This window comes from Lycorma delicatula, chromosome 7 (genome assembly GCF_047948215.1).
Source record: "Lycorma delicatula isolate Av1 chromosome 7, ASM4794821v1, whole genome shotgun sequence".
NCBI classification, from domain to species: domain Eukaryota; kingdom Metazoa; phylum Arthropoda; class Insecta; order Hemiptera; family Fulgoridae; genus Lycorma; species Lycorma delicatula.
Genome location: NC_134461.1, coordinates 101,410,953 through 101,429,900, shown reverse-complemented (window position 1 = coordinate 101,429,900; position 18,948 = coordinate 101,410,953). Strand labels below are relative to the sequence as shown.

Below are 18,948 nucleotides of genomic sequence, written 5' to 3'. Positions count from 1 at the left end.
TCAGAAAAGAAGACTTCCAGCACTGTTTCGAACAATGGAAAATTCGCATGGAGCGTTGTAGGGATAGAGGAGGGATGTATATTGAAGGTGATAATAACTAAATAGATATAAATTTAAAATAAAATATTTTACAGCATTAGTCTCGTTATTTAATAGCCATACTTTGTATTTATAATATTTAACAAAAGTATTTTACACCAGACATGAAATAGTGTATTTTTCCATCCCAATCATTTGTCTTTTACCCCAGATTTCTCAAAATTACTAAAATTTTTTTAAAGCTGTGTTAAAGAATCTCTAAGTGGAATTCTTTATGTATATGGGAGCCTCGAAGCGTGGCACGTGTAGTGACGGGAGGTAGCCCTCTTGCCTAGGCCATCCTGGCTCGTCTGCATTCAAGAGCAGTGAGTCGGGGTGTGTCCAATGATGGCATGGGGGACCCTCAAGGGTAAACTGAGGGCGCGAGGCTATGGGTAAGCGCAATGGATGCCTGTAGCCTGTTTATAAGGAGTCAACTGCCACGGCATCCTGGCGCGACTAATATACTGCTTCACGGCGGTTCTGGTCGCCCCGAGGGTGCTTAAACAAACTATAAACGAGACAGGTAGAAGAAAGAAATGGTATTGATAAGTTGTATTTTTAATTTCATGGTGCTTTTGAGAACCTTATCTCAAATTTTAATGTCGGGGTCCTTTACACCCGTAAGTGTTGTTTTGTCTTGTTGTTGTTGTGTCTTAATGTTTTTTATGTTGGTTGTGCTTTTAAATAAAATGTAAGGGCCCTTTACACCCTTACATATGACGATCCTGATGGTGATACTAATTTCTTTTAAAGAATGTGACGAGGGCTAATGACCCTAGCAGTCGATGCCCGTAAAAATTCAAGAAAAAATAAATATATATAATTCTGGGAAAAAACAATTTTTTTACTTAAATTATTCAGGTCAGATTTCATATAAAACCACTAAATTAACCCATCAATTGGGTCCAATGAATTACAGTCAGGCTAAATTTTACCGCAGGCGCAGAAATTAGGGAGAAATCTTTCGCCAGCCAACATTTGCTCGCTAACGAAACGTTTCCGAACCTATGTTTATATAATCTTTCTTCGTTTTAACCGGTAGAATATGTTCTGAAAGTTTGTTACATACTTCGTGAATCATTCTGTAATTGTACATATTTAATTATATACGTATGGTTTTAACAGAACATAGCAACCCTTAAAGAGCTTTTCCAACAGTTAAACAGAAAAAGGAAATTTAGTAAATCCAACTACCTCAAAACGATCTATTTATCGGTATGAGACCGCTATGATCCAGGAGGAGGAAATACCTTCATTTGTATGGAAGTGTAGGGTTTTAACATATAATTTTAAGACATCAAAAATTTTTTTTTTTTTAATTTTCATAAAACCAGTACTTTTGGTAACTTTTGCGTAACCCAAAAATTTTTGCCTAACCAAAATGACGGCCGTTTAATATTTTTTACAGGTAGTTGCAAAAGTGAACGCAGTACTTCTCAGCAGTGGATTGACAACAAAAAATTGATGGTTTTGAGGTAAGAGCATTTGCTTAATTACATTTTTTTATGTTTTATCTATTGAAAAGTTATTTAAAGATTTATTTTGCTAACTCCCGGTGTGTGCATATATACATATACATATATATATATATATATATACATATAATTTTGGCCTAAATTTTCTTTCATTTGGAAACAATTTTGGGAGGAAAACATAGTCAATTTACCATTAATTAGATAATATCATTTAATTACTGTTAAATGTGAGTAGCCACTTGCCTGTTTTCCTATTTAACTTTTTTAGGAATTTTCATTAAGAATAGATTGTAGTTGTTTTTCGCATTTTGAGAATAGAAATTTGCTAGTGGTTGTAATTATCTAACTTTATACTGTTTTGTGTTAATTTTATAAGAATCATTGTTAACGTTACAGAAATAACATAAAAGGTAATTTAATCCCTCTGTTTTATAGTTTTTTCAGTATTAAAATCATATTTCATCACGTCATATTCATCCTCATATGATTATTTAATCTGATGGTTTCTTTGCACAATATCCATCTCCATTCAAGTCCTACTTCAGGCAAAAACTTTTCTCCCATTTTAGTTTTTCCTGATCGTTCTCAATTTCTTTTATCCCGTCAGGTAAATTGTACTCTTTTCCTTCTTTCCACGTTCTACCATTTCTTCCGACATTGCTTTAATCAACTCATCACTTACGTAATATATCCAAACCACTTCGGTTCTCTTATTTTGCATTGTTCTGATTAAATTTCTATTTCATTTATTCTCTTTATTACTCTACTTTTTTCATCTATCATCTCGAAATCTAAACTTTTCAATCTTCTCCTTCTATTCTAAGCCTATCCATTTTTTGTTGTACTTTTTTCTTAGTATTTATATTTCATATCTATTCAAAGTATTCTCTAAATTAAATATTATAAAGACTGTTCATCAACATGTTTCTCTCATGTTTCTTAGTAATTGGTATTCAGATTATTTCATTTTCAATGTTGGATACCTATTTTTTTTTAATTTTTCCTTCACTCGTATAAAACTTCATTAGCTTATTTTCTCCTCATTAGTTTATTATTCTCATTAAATTTGTTTTCTTGAGGATCATTATAATATTGTAATCTTTTTTAATATCTGCAATTTTGAAATTTTATCTTTCATTAAAAAAAAAGGCCATTATTATCTATCTATCTATCTATAAACTTATAAATGATTTTCGTTCCTTCAACGTTGATGTAAGAATGCTTATTTCTTTTTTACATTTGTACTCTTTAAATATCGGACAAAAGTTTATTAAAATACATATATAGTATATATATTTATGACAGATATCATACAATTTTTATTCTCATCTGCTTTGTATTTTCTTCACTCATTTTAATTTTTGTTAAATTAATTGAAAAATAAATATTATCAAATGTTTCATGGAAATTTAACTTTTTCTCATTAAGTGTTAAAAAGTATAAAATTATAATAAAAAAATAAGTTTAAAGATATTTTCAAGTTCTAGTACACGTATTACACGTAGCACTATTACACGTACTATTAAACTGTTGTAGCACGTATCTTACGTTGACATCTTTTTGATCCGGGTGATTTTTTAAATAGAGATTTTTACAAGTGTTTATTATCTATTTTAAATAAGTTTAAGATAACCCAAATTTTTATAAAATTATTCGTATGAAAAATGTATTTAATATATATATTTATATATTTTTTAAATCTGTCAATTTTGTTATCCTAGGATGATATTAATGTGCAGTTATGATTAAAGTAAATAAAATTTAAAAGACCTACTAACATGTGGAATTGATACAAAATTTCAATGAATTACTGTTTAGTAATGCGATATAGTCGGGACGGTTTGTAGTGGTTAAGAGTATTAAATTTAGCCATCCGCATTGCGTGTTACATTTGACCAGCCAGATAGCCTGACAACACGATAAATATTATTTATCTGCTAAACTTCTCTCTTTCTGTTCCCTTATTCCTCTCTCGCGGGCTCTTAACTCTTTTTATTTTTCGAATATGTGCGTGGAACATTCCATTTTGCTGCCTTGCCCACTTAGTTTCTATTTCCTTTAGATACTAATTAAAAATAATTTAATTCAATGTGAGAGTTTACCTTTACATTTTGTTTTATTTTTTAAATTTTATTATTATTATTATTCTACGTTGCATGTAAAAACGTCCTATTTCATTCAAACAAAACTTGGATTGCTTCTGCGAACAAACGGATTGCTTTTTTTGTGTTATTTCTAATACTTTACGTCACAATATTATAAAGTTAGGTTCAGACACAATGTCATGTTATATATAAAGTTACATATATTTTATTTCTACGGCTACCTTTATTTTTTTAAATCTTTTTTTATATTTTATATTCACATAAAAATTATTTAGTTCTACGATTGTTTCTGCTACATCAAAATTTATCATTATGTATTATTTTTAATGTTTCTATTTTTTTTTTTATCGATAACTTTTCAATGTAACGATCGGAACTAATATATAGTTATACATACATACATATAAATATATTTTTTATTAGCTTAAATAGCGTGATTCTGCATGATTATATTGAAATTTATCCATTGATATAACAACTTCTGCTATCTCGAACGACAATCAGTTTTATTATTACCTGCTTATGATTCGAGTTTTTATATGCAGTCATTCGTATTCAGTAAATTGTAAAACATTATACAATTTACACAAAGTCGTTTAAAACAGACAGAAGCTTGAATCGGGTTGAGGTTTTTCATTTAGGCTTGAAGTAGATAGGAGGGTAATTTTTATTGGTAACAGAGATGTTAATAAATATTTTCCATAGTAGTAAAATACTACATTTTTCCGATTAGATAATTCCTTCGTAATAGTGGTAAAAAATTTTATAAAAAAAATAAAAATATTTTTTCTAAAAAGAAAAATACTGGTATACAGGATTGAAAATAAGTCATTCTGTTTTTTTAATCTAATTACGCCTACTTAGTATTAATTTACATCTACATCTCCGTTTTATTCTAAAATATTTGGTATATATGACTAAAATATATATATATATATTTCTTTAATGTGAAAAAGTGAATTTGACAAATGGAAATCAGTAATTATTTGTTTTGCTTTTTGTTAGTACGTTTGAGAAAATTTGTTATTTCGTTCTTGGGGTAAATTCTTTCTTCTGGTAAATTTATACCATGCGTTTCGAAATGAATGTTGGAGTTTTAAAATTATGTAATATTTATTAAATTTTATTTACACTGATAATTTATACATGAAATAAAAGAATCAATTCAAACATTTTTTTTTTGTAACTGTTTAATATGCACCTTTCGTCACACGGCACATATCCAGCCAATAGGAGAGTTTACCCCATACTTTAATCAGCAAGTTTGGAGTAATTGATGGACAGCTGCTGTAGTCCTTTGTCTCAGGTCGGGTAGATCACCTGCTAATGGTGGCACGTACACTTGATCCTTTATAAACCCCCAAAGAAAAAAATCGCACGGGGTCTGATCGGGTGAACGCGGAGGCCACGACAAACAAGCCCTGTCATCTGGTCCCTGGCGACCGATGCAACGGTAGGGAAGAATTTCATTTAACCAACCACGTATAGCGTTATGCCAGTGAGAAGGCGACTATCTTGTTGCTAAATAAAATTCTGTGGTTCCAATTGCAGTTGAGGAAAGCCATAGTTGCAGCATATCAAGATTGTTCATTCCAGACACACTTGCTTCCGCGAGAAAGAACGGCCCGTACATTTTTCGTTGGGGTACGGTACAAAAAACGTTAAGTATTGGTGAGTCTCGTTCACACTACAATATTTCGTGAGAATTTTCTGATCCTCAGAAACGCATATTATGAGAGTGTAATTTCTATTAACATGAAATGTTGATTCATCACTGAATACGACACGATAAAGAAAGTCTTCATCCTCATGGTGTGTCATTCCATTTGCAAAGATAGCATGGATGCCATAATCTGTAGGCTTTAGAGATTGTAACAGCTATTAGACCCTAAAACTGTTTGAGTTGTTCTTTCATTTCATGTATAATTAATCAATGTATGTGAAACTTGAAAAATATTACGTATCATTAAAACCCGGATATTCATTTTGAAACACACGGTATATATTCTGCAGAGATACAGTACAGATATTTTAAATTTATGTTAAGAAAATGTTTCTTAACACAAAAATTTATAATTTAACAAAAGAATTTATGTTATTAAAGCGTTTTTTCTAGCAATGTTTTTTTTCTGTCTTACTATTGAATCATCTTAGTCAGAAATACATTATAAAAATTACTTACGCACCAATCTACATATATAAATATGTTGTACGAAAATTACTTTCTTGATGAATCCTAGAATTATCAGATTATTCTTTTAATTTCTATGAATAAAATAATGCTCGTATACTTTTAAAAGTACTATACGTAATAAAATTTTTAGTAAGAAGATTTCATCTCAGACGTAGACAAATCAAACAGGAAAAACGACGGAAATATCGTCGAAAACATGCGAGTATACATTACAAGAGTCTGTAGACTAAATGTCGTTGAAACAAAAGCTATATTTTATCCACATCCCTTCTATCTCTCTTATGCAATATTACGTACTCTATCGACATCTTTTACATTCACACCCCCTTATTTCTTGCTTCGCTTTTCTCCCCATTACATTTAACTCTCCCTATCTCATTACTTCAAATCATGATTCAAATAAGTCACAAGATCCGAGCAGAGAGTTCAGTCGTTTAGTTTTTCTTTTCCCTTATTTGCGTACATGTTTGCTATCATTATTTACATTTTTTTTTGTACCTTTTTTACTGTTCTTGAAATTATTCAAACTTTTTTTATGAAATGATAACCAAGAAAAGGATTAAAACTAGAATTTATCTTTATGACGCAAAATATATAAAAATATATATTTTCTAATCAACAAAAATCTCTACAGCGTTAACCGTATTAATTAATAAGTTCATTGTATAAAGATTAGGTTTAGGTATATCTTATAGTGAAAAAACATCTAATTAAAAAAAATTTCTTAATTTTAAATTTCGATGATTATGTATTATGGATTTAACGGCTAACGTTCCAAGATTAAATTAAATTTTCGGGTTGCAATTTTCGTTAAAGATTAATGTCATATGCAGAGGCTGTTGTTATTTACAACGCATTTAAATAGAAGTCACTAATGTTTCATTTAAAAATATCTACTGCTGATGTCAGTTAAACATCCTCAGTTTCTTTCAGAAATCATTTTGATATTCCCCTCACTTTTGAATCTGCTTACAATTTCTTTCTTGTAGCTGCACTACCTCGCATTTTTACTTTCCTGTCGAATTTAGCTAGAATATATATATTAAACTGGAAAGTATTCTTTAGAATACTAATAATAATGTCTAAAAATAAAAATAGAATTAATAAAAATGTTTTTAACATTTTTGAAATATGGTAATCATATCAAAAATGGGTTTACGAGTTTTTTTCAAATATTTACAATAAATGGTCACGTTTTTAATAAAACGATTTGTTTTTGAGTAATGGCTAGCGAAATATTTAGTTCTGATTTCAGCTACTGAGGAAAATGAAGTCATATTGAATGTTTTGAGACCAAAATTAAGTGACTGATTTGGTTATTATAAGTCTTTTGATTGAAAAAATGAATAGAATAGGTCCCAGAGTATCTCTAGCAGTTTCCAAAAAAGATTGTTGCAAAACCCAAAACTAAAGTCAAAAAAGGTTTGTCGTAAACTAACTTAATTTACGATTTAATTTTTATTATTTATTTACTAATTACTTATTTAATTTTTTCCAATTTCTTTTTTTTCCAAATGCAAAAAACAAGTTAAACATTTTTGATACCATCACCATACTTTCCTTTTAATATAGTTATTCTAGCTATTTTAGTGTCCAATTAGTTCATACAGACAAAACAAACAAACATATGTTTGTATGCAAGTGCGTATGTGTTGCATTGCTTTTGGTATTATAACTCAGGATTAACCAAATTGATTTTCCTCAAATTTGGCTCAAATATTTTTCCACATATGGGGCTTTGTTCATATTGATATTTTATTTATTTAAATTCTTAAGGGATAGAATGTTACCAAAAAAGAATTTCAATTTTTTTTGAAGGCTATTTAGAGAAAACCTAATTAAAGCAAATTTGTTATTTATAATGTATATATAAATAATTTTAAAAAAAAGTTTTAAAAATCAACTCTTAACTCTTAAAATTGAAATATATGTTTTTTGTTCTTTTACTCTATCTCCCTTCGGTTTAAATATTTTTTGAAAATTTATACTTCAAGAAATACCTTCAATTTATTTTTTTCAAATTGTAGACCCAGAACTGAAATGCAGAAAATTGTTTTTAAAAGTTTTTTCTTATTTTAGCCTTTATTGAAGGAGTGTAAATTTAGAGAAAATCTTACAAAAGCAAATTTGTTAAGTTTAACGTATATACGAATATTTTTAAAAAACGTTTTCTTCAGATTTATTCCCCAAAAATAAAATAAAAATATATATATATTCCTCCAAAAAATAATAATATAGAAAATATGTTCTTTTTTTTTAATTTTTTAGACGGGAAAGTCATGTTTTCCAGCTTTTTGTAAAGGAAATATCATTTTATTGGGCATGATTGACTTGTTTAAACATTGAGTTTTATTTTGTACTTTATTATATTTATTTTTGTTTGTTTGAATAATTATAGATACTAATATACAGTATTACGGTAATTAATTATTAATTTATTTAACTTTTATGGTTTTTTTATTTTTGATTGGCTTTATAATAATATTATCGCTGAATGATTGAATAAAGTTTAAGATTACATTATTACCATTATTTTTTAATAAAATTATGATATGTCAGTTTTAATAGTATGAACAGTTAATCAATTTAAATTAGTTTGTAGATAGTAACTATTAGAGTACACGTCTTTTTCATGTAATAAATAGTATTATCTTTTATCTTATTTGAGCGGATTATAAATATTCTTGTCAAAGTTTATAATTAGGCCTTAGAAGTATGGTATAAGAATTTCTTAACTTAAAAGTTGTGGCTGTATGGGCACATTATATAGGTCTACAACAAAGTCTAGGTTATGTCGCTACTACGATGCTCTAGTATTACTTTTCTCCCTCCGACAATAAGTCGGTCTCTTTCTCTCTACAGTAGCTTGCTTTACTTGGATGGATGTGATAAATTTCTTCATGAAAACCCCGGCAAAATGCCACCAAACTATCTTCCCACACAACATCACTCCTTGCCTCCTGATCTTCTTCTTCTTCTCTTTACTACAACTAACCTCTTCTCTTACTTCTCAACCCCTGCAATTTTCCCATTAAAGTTTCATTAATTTTCCTGACGATGCGGTGCGGTAAAGAGTTAAGTTTTCCTGACATTTTAACATACTATTACGACGTATTGACCTAGTAGTATAAACCTATTACGCATGTATGTAATCAAAATATTTCTCTTAAAATTTTCAACTTACTTTCTTTTTTTTTGTCAATGTTAAAGGTAGAAATTAGTTGTCAAATATTAAATTTGGGTTTCTACTTATTTTATTACTTCATTACTGCACTAGTCGGATGATATCATTTATGAATTAATAACACTTAAGCATATTATATACGGTTAGTGCATTAATTTTTATCTGATTTCTTAATTTATAAAAAAAATGATAAATATTAAAAATTAAAAAACACGACTGCCAAAAAAAAAACATTGCTGACAAACATTGTTTTTTAATGTAAATAATTAGTTATTAATCTGTATAAACAAAATACAATCTTTGTTTTGTGTGTGCCCTAGTAACTCAAAAACTACTTAAACGATTTCGCTGAAAATTTCATAATTTATTATTATTTGTCCCGTGAGTGTTTACGTGTTAGTTCCGTATATTTGTTAGCCTGGCATAAGATGTTTATTATTTATAGTAATCGCAAAAAAAAATTGTATATCCCAGAGCACTGGCTTTGATTTTGATTTATTCAATTGAAACACAGTTAATATTGTACATTTTGTTATTTTCGTAATAATGTAATATGTCAAATATATTACGAATTTATTTAATTTATACACTCAAATTATGCAATAGCGAAGTACTGCCGGGTCAGTTAGTATAGTATAATTAAAAGGCGTGCAAGTAACAATTTTGTATATAGTATAATTCTTTTTAAAATTTATTTAAACATATATATATATACTTCGGCTGTTTAATATAGGGTATTTACTATTCAGAGCTCCTGGATAATCACTCTTCAGACCTTCCCACCGACTGCAATTAAAAATTTTCATGGAAGGACAAAATATTTTTACAACAAAAATATTTTCATCAGTGTAAGAATAGGTGATAATCATTAGACAACCTTAAATGCCTATTATTTCTATAATAAGAAAAATATATTTAAACAAATTAAGACTGCTCATCAAAAAAAAAATCATATGATTTTTTAATTAAATAAACATCATAGGATATATATTAAATAGGATATTAAATATATATATATATATATATATCCTATGACACTCCCGGAAACGTAACGATTCCATGGGATCATACATCTAAATCGGTTCAGCCGTTCAGCTCCTACGGTGCAATAAACATATATATATATATATATATACACATACATACACACATATACCCTAAATAAATTACACACCTTTTTGGGCAGTCGTGTTAAAAACCGCTTTTAGAGATATTTTTGTTTTTAAAGAAATATAGATATATATAATAGGCTACACCACTAAAAACCATCTGATATATTGTAATTAATATCTTCTACAATAACAATATTTTAGGTTATATGAAAAAGAACTAATAAAGAACCACCTCTTAAGACACAATATGAAACGTATAAACATGTTTCATAACATTAAAAAACAAATACAAACTAAGCTTTCTTAAATTCTTATTAGTAGATGAGATCTATATAAAGGTTTTTTTTAAATATATAAGTGAGATTATAAGGGTAATATTTCATTTATCCTTTTTGCTTAAAGGATGAGGAACAGCTTCATTGAATACCGGTAAAGTTCAACATCATTATCAGATTTCCCTAATAAATTATTTTGTCCATTGATACAGTGTTAGGTCAATATAACAGGCACGTAGCTAGGATTTTTTTTTAAGGGGGCTAAGGGGGCGGATGACGATGATAAAATAATAATAATGAAAATCATTTTATATTGAAACGGATTTTTTATACTTTATTTCATTTGAAAAATACAAAACATATGCTTAGATTTAATACATCATTTATTACGCAAATAAGTATCATAATGTTAGTATATATTTTTTTTCATAATCCACATTTATACTTCACACTCACACATTTATATTCCAATAAAAGTTATGAATTATTAGAAAGCTAGTCGTCGATTTTTCTTTCTCGCCATAATATCTAAAACTTCATCAGGATTAACAGTATTATCTCTGCGCACTGACAAAGAAACTAACGAACTTAATCTTCTTTCCCCCGACTTGTTACCCCAACCGTTTTCTCTCTACTTTGTGGAGAACGAGCGTTCATTAGTACATGTTGTTACCGGAAGGGTCGCTCAAACTTGCAAGAGATAATGGATATTCGGCAAACATTTTTTATTGCAGTGATCCAATAAACACTTTTGAAATCACATTTGAAATCACTTTTAAATCACATTTGAATTTTAATGACTTTGTCTCCACGCACAAAAATGATCTCCGCTTGGAGGACAGATTCTGAACATTTATTATCATAATACATCGCTAAGTTTTTTAGTTCATCCATTTTTCAAGGACTAGCTAACCTGGCAAAAGAAATTGAAACATATTGAAGATTCTTGGAACGCTGTCTAGCTGCCTACGCATCTGCTTGAAATTTGATAAGCAAGTGCTGTATTTCTGAATTGTGGGAAATCCCCAGTAATCAATTATTTTTTATTAGTATTACGTCAGAGTAAGCGCGGCGCTCGATCCTGCAAGAGTAAAGGCAGGGTAAGATAAATAGGAGTGGATTAGTGACTAGGAAGATAATTATGTACTGATTTATCTCAAATTTTATGAAAATACTTTTGAGATGTTATACATTACGAAAATGTAAAATGCTAAAAATGGATTTTTTGGACCCAACTTACTAGATTTAACCCCTGAATGATGAAGTCTAATAACTGATGGGGGCTATAGCTTCCCTTAACAGCACTAAGAGGAGCCCGATTGCTACGTGCGTGATATAAGTAACATATAAATGTTACTTATTTTAAAAAAGTAACAAAAAAACATATAAATTAACATTTTTAAATTAATTTTGTCAGGAAAAACTATTTTATTTTTTGTTATCTGAATACTTCTTAATAATAATAAAAAAATGAAATCGTTATATTTCAAGTCGTATAAAATCAATAATCAGGAAGTAATAAAATTTTTTATAATTTTCATCAAAATCAGTCATTTACGTCAAAGGTTCGAACAGAAGGTTTTTCTGTTTATAGAATATCAAATTTTCGGAATCTATACCGATTTGATAATCTATAAATAATTTAGGTATACTTTGAACTGTATACAATGATGCTTTGAAATGATATTGAACAAACACAGCCTTGTAAACAAGTTACACGTAGATGTAATAAACTTTAACGTTAACGTGTATATAATACAGCGTATAAGGCTGTTTAACTAACGCAAAGCTTTTATTCATAATCAGTAAAGTCGATCGAAATATATAAGCCAAAATATTGGTTTTTGTAATATTTAAAAAAATTAAATATTTATAGGAAATAGATTAATTAGGAATGAATAAATTAAATACAAATTATTCTATTATAACTGGTATTACTTTGATTTTATAACGGTATTAAAATTGTTTTTGTTGAAATATAATTTTTTCTTTTTTAATAATTTACGATTATATCGGATTATCTTTTATAAAATTAAATTAAAATTATAAATTCAATAACGTTCAGAATAGATTACATTACAAAATTGATTGAACATATTTAAAGAGTTTGTTTCTGAATTCATCTGTAATGAGATTCGATTATTAATTTTGATATTCGAATGAGTTCAAACATTGGTATATTTTTATTAAATGGTAGATTACCTATCGCATTTTCCTGAATATTTTAACGTTTTAAACCCTTCCCTATATTGATTGTTGGTAACGATACAGTGATACATTGATATAATTTTCAAACATTTATTAAGATTTCATTTTCACTATTCCTTAATAATTTAAGAAAGTTAATTTTTCTATTTTTTAAAAATTAATAATTTACATTAGGTTACCTAAAAAGTACTAAGCTTTTAGAGGCCAAAATTGAAAATATATTTAATGTTATTGGAAAATAATATATGCACCATATTTTTCGATGACCTTCTGCCATTTTTCCGGCAACACCATATCCCGTCTCTATATTCTGTAGTTACTGGTCAAAAAATTGTGACACATGATTTTCACAAGCCTCTTTTGAAACTGGCTTTACACCATCTAGGAAGTTCTGTAGAGACCGAAAAAAAATGATAATCTGATTTCTGAGGTTCGGACTATATGGTGTATCCATTAAAACATCCCATTCAAGTTCTCACAATTTTTAACGGGTTGTTAAAGATGTTTGCGGTCTGGCGTTGTCAGCGTGATAAACGATACCCTTTCTGTTGCACAGTTAAGGTCGTTTCTTATTAATTGCTACGTACAATCGCGCTAATTTTTTACATTACAGGTCTAAGTCTATCGTTTTGCCTGGCGGCATCAGCGCGTGATGCAAGATGCCCTTCTAATTCCACAAAACGCACAGCATATCCTTCTTGGGCATCAGCGTGGGTTTATCCACAGGTTCTGGAGCTTCTCATCCCTTTGACCACAATTTATTTCGGACATTGTTGTCGTATTTTATCCACTTTTCATCACTTGTGATCAATCGCTTCAGAAATAGCTCGATTTCGTTACGTTTCGGTAGAGATTCATAAATAGAAATTCGATCGATTAAATTTTTCTGGGCATATTATGTGGCATCCAATGTCGAGGTTCTTTTTGAATCCAGCTTTCTCTAAATGGTTTAACACTGTTTGCTGATGAATGTTTAGGTCATTGCTGATGTCATGACTGCTTACATGTCGGTCTTCCTCGACGTTTGGCGGAATACGCTAACGTTATCTCGTGAGCAAAAGGCTCAATACTTTTTAGACTAACTATTATTTACCAAAATGTATTGATTTGATGTTGGAATTATTCTATATTCTATTTCAGAAAATGGTAGTAAACCACTTTCTTTTTATTTTACAGGTTAGCATACATTTTTGAAATATTGTATAATCTGTCATTTCTTCTGAATAAGCAAGCTATTCGTAATAATTAGCCTTTAAATTGAACTGAAACATTAGTTTTTAAGTTAAGATTGAATAAGTTGACAACAGAAAATTTTAATCTAATTTTAATAAATATTTTTATATAATTAAAAAAAGTGTTAAATTAAAAAAAAATCGATGTACGGGCAGAAATACACTTATGAATATTAATCAACTGAGTTAAAAGTTTTTTAAAATTGTTAAAATAATTCCAATTATATTATATTATCATTTTATAAACCGATGTTTATAAAATTAAAATACAGTAAAACAATGTATTTACAAAATTAATGGTGGGGGAAGCAGTTCTAAACTAGGAAAAACTTTTTTTTTTGTTATGACAATTTCACATTTTATAACTATAAAATGATAACTATACATGATTGTAAAACTAAATATATTCAATTAAAATTTATGGAATTATTACCCTGAAGATAAGGTGATATAATACGTTGTTAACCAGAGAATTTTTTGAAATCAATTATTTGTTTAGCCAAAAAACGAAAAGACTTTCTAATGACTATTGGAAATAAAATATCTATATTTTCTTGTCAATGCTAGTTTCTTTGAAAATAGTATAGTTAATGTTGTTAATTATAAAGCTAGTCCGTGTGATGAGCAGAGAGAAGAGGTTTCTTAAGGATTTAAACTCATCTACGTTTCGTTGGATATTGTATGTTGATATACAAAATTATTTGGTACATTGAGGAAGAGCAATAGGAAGCCATTTCTCTGTTAATTTCCCCTTGTAAGGCTGACATAAAATGTTTCTTGTTATTCGCTGGAATGGGCATACCATATTTGGAGGTAATTTACCAAAACTCATGACAGAAGGTTTAAAAAATGTTGGTTGTATCACGTAACATGCAATTTGTGTAAGTACATACATTATTAAGTAAGTAAAATTAAATTTAAACTTTTTTCGTTAGGTCTCATCTGCAATTAAAAATTAAAATTCGATCTTTACGGGTTAATAATTAAGCAAATTTTTCTGTTACTAAAGGAGAACTGATTTATTGACCTACATTGACTGAATAGTTTTATCTAGGAAGATGATGTAAGAAAGCTGAATAAAAGGGTAAATCTTTCTCAATATGATCAAATATTCTATAGAAGATGAATAGATCAAAGTAGGTAGAAAAAGAATACATTGTATAAGTCCTTGGCGAATGAGATGGGTTTATAGATGACACACGGGATGTTTAATTTATGGTCTCAAAACTACATTGTGAGAAAATATACTGTGAAAAAAAAATTAGTGAACAAAATAAAGACAATAAATTTCTTTTGTCTGTACAAAATAAATAAAACTTGAACAAGTCAAGTAATACAGGTATTCAGATAGCAATTTAACAGAAGACTGCCAAAGTGGAAATAAAATAATAAAAGCAAAAGAATAATAGTGGAAAAGGAAGTGTTTAGTGGATGATAATAATTATTAAACAGTAAGATTGAGAAAGTTTTGAAGAAGCGAATTATGTTTGGAATATACAGAGGAAAAAAAAATTGGAGAAAATTAAATGAACAGAGTGAAAAACTGAGTAGTAAGAAAAGTAAAGAAGAATAGAATCTTAATCAGAATAATTTAGAACAGGAAACCTAACTGGGTTACATCATGAAAGGAGGAAGGTTGCTTTAAGCAGTGATAGAAGGATCAATAATAGGAGGTGCAAAAAAAAGCCACAGGAAAGATAAAAATTGTAGATAGTATACTAGGAAATGTAAGGTATCAGGAAATCAAAACTTTAGCTGGGAATAGAGGAGAATGGAGATGGAATTTGTATATGCAACTTGCTTCACGTGAGATGACCATATATTTCAATAATAATAATAATATTAACACCTGAGATTAAAAAAATTATGAAGATAAATAATTCAGTATCTTAATAAAAAATTTAAGTATTTGTTATATTTTATTAAATTACTTTTTGTATGTTCAGTTTTAATAAATACTATCTGGTCAGGGCTCGTTTCGCTCGTCCTTCCCGTTTAGCCAAGAAGCACCACTCCCTGGATTCCCGCTGTATTCGTTATTCTCATGGTTGTGAAAATAATACTGATAAGTAACAATTAAAACCTCTTTTCTCCAACCCTCGATCTTCACATAGAAGTTGTGATTCCTCCTCAATCCTCTCAAGGGTCTTGGGCCTTGTTAAATGGCTAAAACACTTCGGATAACAAGAATGTTTCCTAAAAATTTGAAAGCAATCGGTCGGTTGGTTTTCCCGTGATATTCTGATACCACCCTCATACTCGCCTCCCCCCAAAAGAGGGATAGGGCTTCGATCTACGACTTAGAACTTTCCTTGGGATAACATGAATCCATCCTGAAAATTTTAAAGCAATCGATTGGTTTGTTCTTGCGAGATGCTCTGGTACCCCCAGATCACAACCCTCAATTATTTTGAAAACTATCAAATTTGGTACAAAGTGCCAGATGGTTTCATCAGGTCATTTTTGGTCCTATATTTGTTTTTCTCGAAAAACATTTGTTTTTCTCGATTTCGTATAAGAGTTACGTGAGCGCGCGCAAACACTCACTTTTCTAGGTAGATTTCATAAGAAAGTTACCTATTGTAATGGGTACCATGATTCGACTTCCGGAAAATTTCAACATATCTTCACGTTTCACAGCCTACAGACTCCAAAACCACCGACAGTTCAAAAGTTTATATATTTCACTTTATTGTGCACACGATAACTGCCGTAATTTTCTGCCAATCACTTTTAAATTTATACATAAAATACAACGATCAAAAATCTCGGTCGAGTTCGTTAATGGAAAAAAATCGGACCATTAGGGTGGAAATTGGGCGGCTTTTTAAAAAAAAAAAAAAATATCGCTAGAACTTTCCTATTAAGTAAAATATCGAATTCGTTTAAAGTTCGTACTATTCTTTGAATAAGGGCCTAAAACTTATCAAAGTAGAGTTTTCTGATATCACCAAATTTGGCCCGGGGAATGGAAAAAATGGGGTTTCGAAGTTAAAAAAATCATACCTCCCTTAATAGGTACAGTATCGAATCGATTTAAAGTGGTTGTTAATTTGCTAAACATTACCTATAACTTTTGTCTGAAACAATTTTTGATATGACCAACCCTTACGGCAAGGATTACCAAAATGTTGCTGGAATTGTAAGAAGATGGGGCTTGTTGTATGCTAAGCATGTAAAAGTTTTTTCATATGCAATCATTGTCGTATTGATTAAATTTGAAGTTTTTCTTAACTTTAAGGTGGAAATCTTTTTTATCCCCTACTTAGCACGGGTGAAATCTACCTTCGCCTTCTGACGTGCCGAAAGGCATTTTTTTTTTTAATAGTATAGTTTTAATTTACATTATGTTAATTAACGTTAATTTTATTATAATATATTCATAACAATATCACAATTACTTTTTAATATTAATTAATACGCCTAAATATTAATTTAGTTACTTATCTTTTATGTTTTTATATAATTAGTGTTTATTTTATTATTAATGCAAATAAGTAATCATTTTTGTTTTTAATTTTTATAAAGCGAAATTTAATTGATTTAGCACAAGTATTATATTTCATTTTGTAAAGAATTGGATATATTTCTTAAAACTACAGTTAATTCCTTTTATTTTTTTAATGTAGTTAAAATTAACTAGAATTATTATAAAATACGAGTATGTATTAAAGAAATAATAAATTTCCTTATCTTAGATGTAAGAACTCTGAAAAACTACTGAGTTTTTATAAGAAAGTTTTATTATGATTAATCAAAATTCGTTTCCTTTTTATTTTTAAAATTAATATAGATTTTCTTTTTTTTTTGTTTGATTATTGGAATGGAAATTGTTCATTATAATGTGATCTGATGTTTTTTTCTTCACAAAAACTGGTTTCTTCTTTGATTTCGGTTTTTTTTTTTTACTTTATAGAGATCACTCCTGATCTATTATTATTATTATTACGCAGTTTAGCTTAGTACTTGTACTTAAAGAAAAGTGTAATCTTTTCCATCATACACGTAAGACACACTTTTTTTTATTATAAATGATGTTACATTTATGATTTCTTACTATACTGAAATATTATAAACTAATGTTCCATAAATATATATATATACTTATAATGATGATAATAATCTCAAAACGCTTTCTTTCCTCTTAAATCAGATAAAAATATTATTGTGTTTGTATAATATAAGAAAAATATATATTTAAAGAAAGCAGTGTAAATTTCTAATGTAATGTTACTCACTAAGCGATGATTCAAGTTTTCCAACAAAAAGAACAATTTTAGATTCGTTACATTATCCACGTCGTTGTGTGATTTATTATAGATGTTTTACTAAATAAAGTAGTATATAATTTTCTTTGTGTTGCGCTATTAGATTTTCTGTTGTATTTAAGTTAGTGGTTTAAACGATTTAATTCGTTATTTTAATTTTTATTACTTTTTCGAAGTAAATAATTTAATATTGTGGAAATTCTTTTCTATTATTATGAATAAGAAAGTGTAAGAATTAAAAAAAAAAAAATACAAATACTTAGTATACAAAATATACAAAGTTATCGATTAAATTATTATTATACTTAATACAAATTACCTGGTTGGAACTGAATATATAATTCTTTCATTTTTTTTTTCGAAATGGTTTTTATTTAAAAATAAAAGGTCCCGGGTTCGAATCCCGGTCAGGCATGGCATCTTAGTGATTTTATATAAAATCTAACCAGAAAAATTGAAAAAATAAAAATAGCTTCTAGAACTGTATTTTTAATAGTTTTTCGAGAAATCTGGGGTAAAAGACAAAAGATTGAAGTCGAAAAACACACTATTTTATCTTTAGCGTAATATAAAATTGTTAAATAGGTAATTAAAATAAAAGTTTTAAACGAAAATTGTAGAAAATTTGATTGTGAGAATTATGGTAAGAAAAAATTCCTTACACATGGAAATTGTAAATGTTCTTGTATTCTATCTTTGGTTGTTGATTGAAAACATTTTTTCTCAAGTGCATTAACAAGCAAAGAAATGCTATTTTTATAATGATTCAAATTATTTCGGTTAGTCTCAATATTATGTATGTTTTCCAATTAGG

The 18,948-nt window shown here is 28.5% G+C and overlaps 1 long non-coding RNA gene across 1 annotated transcript in view; it reads left to right on the top strand.

Annotated features, from left to right (window-relative positions):
• Nucleotides 1-18,948, top strand: part of LOC142327544 (uncharacterized) — a 181,280-nt gene that overhangs the window by 17,135 nt on the left and 145,197 nt on the right. The window contains exon 2 of the long non-coding RNA XR_012757009.1: nucleotides 1,490-1,556. This is a non-coding gene — a long non-coding RNA (uncharacterized LOC142327544). The remainder of the gene's footprint in view (nucleotides 1-1,489; nucleotides 1,557-18,948) is intronic.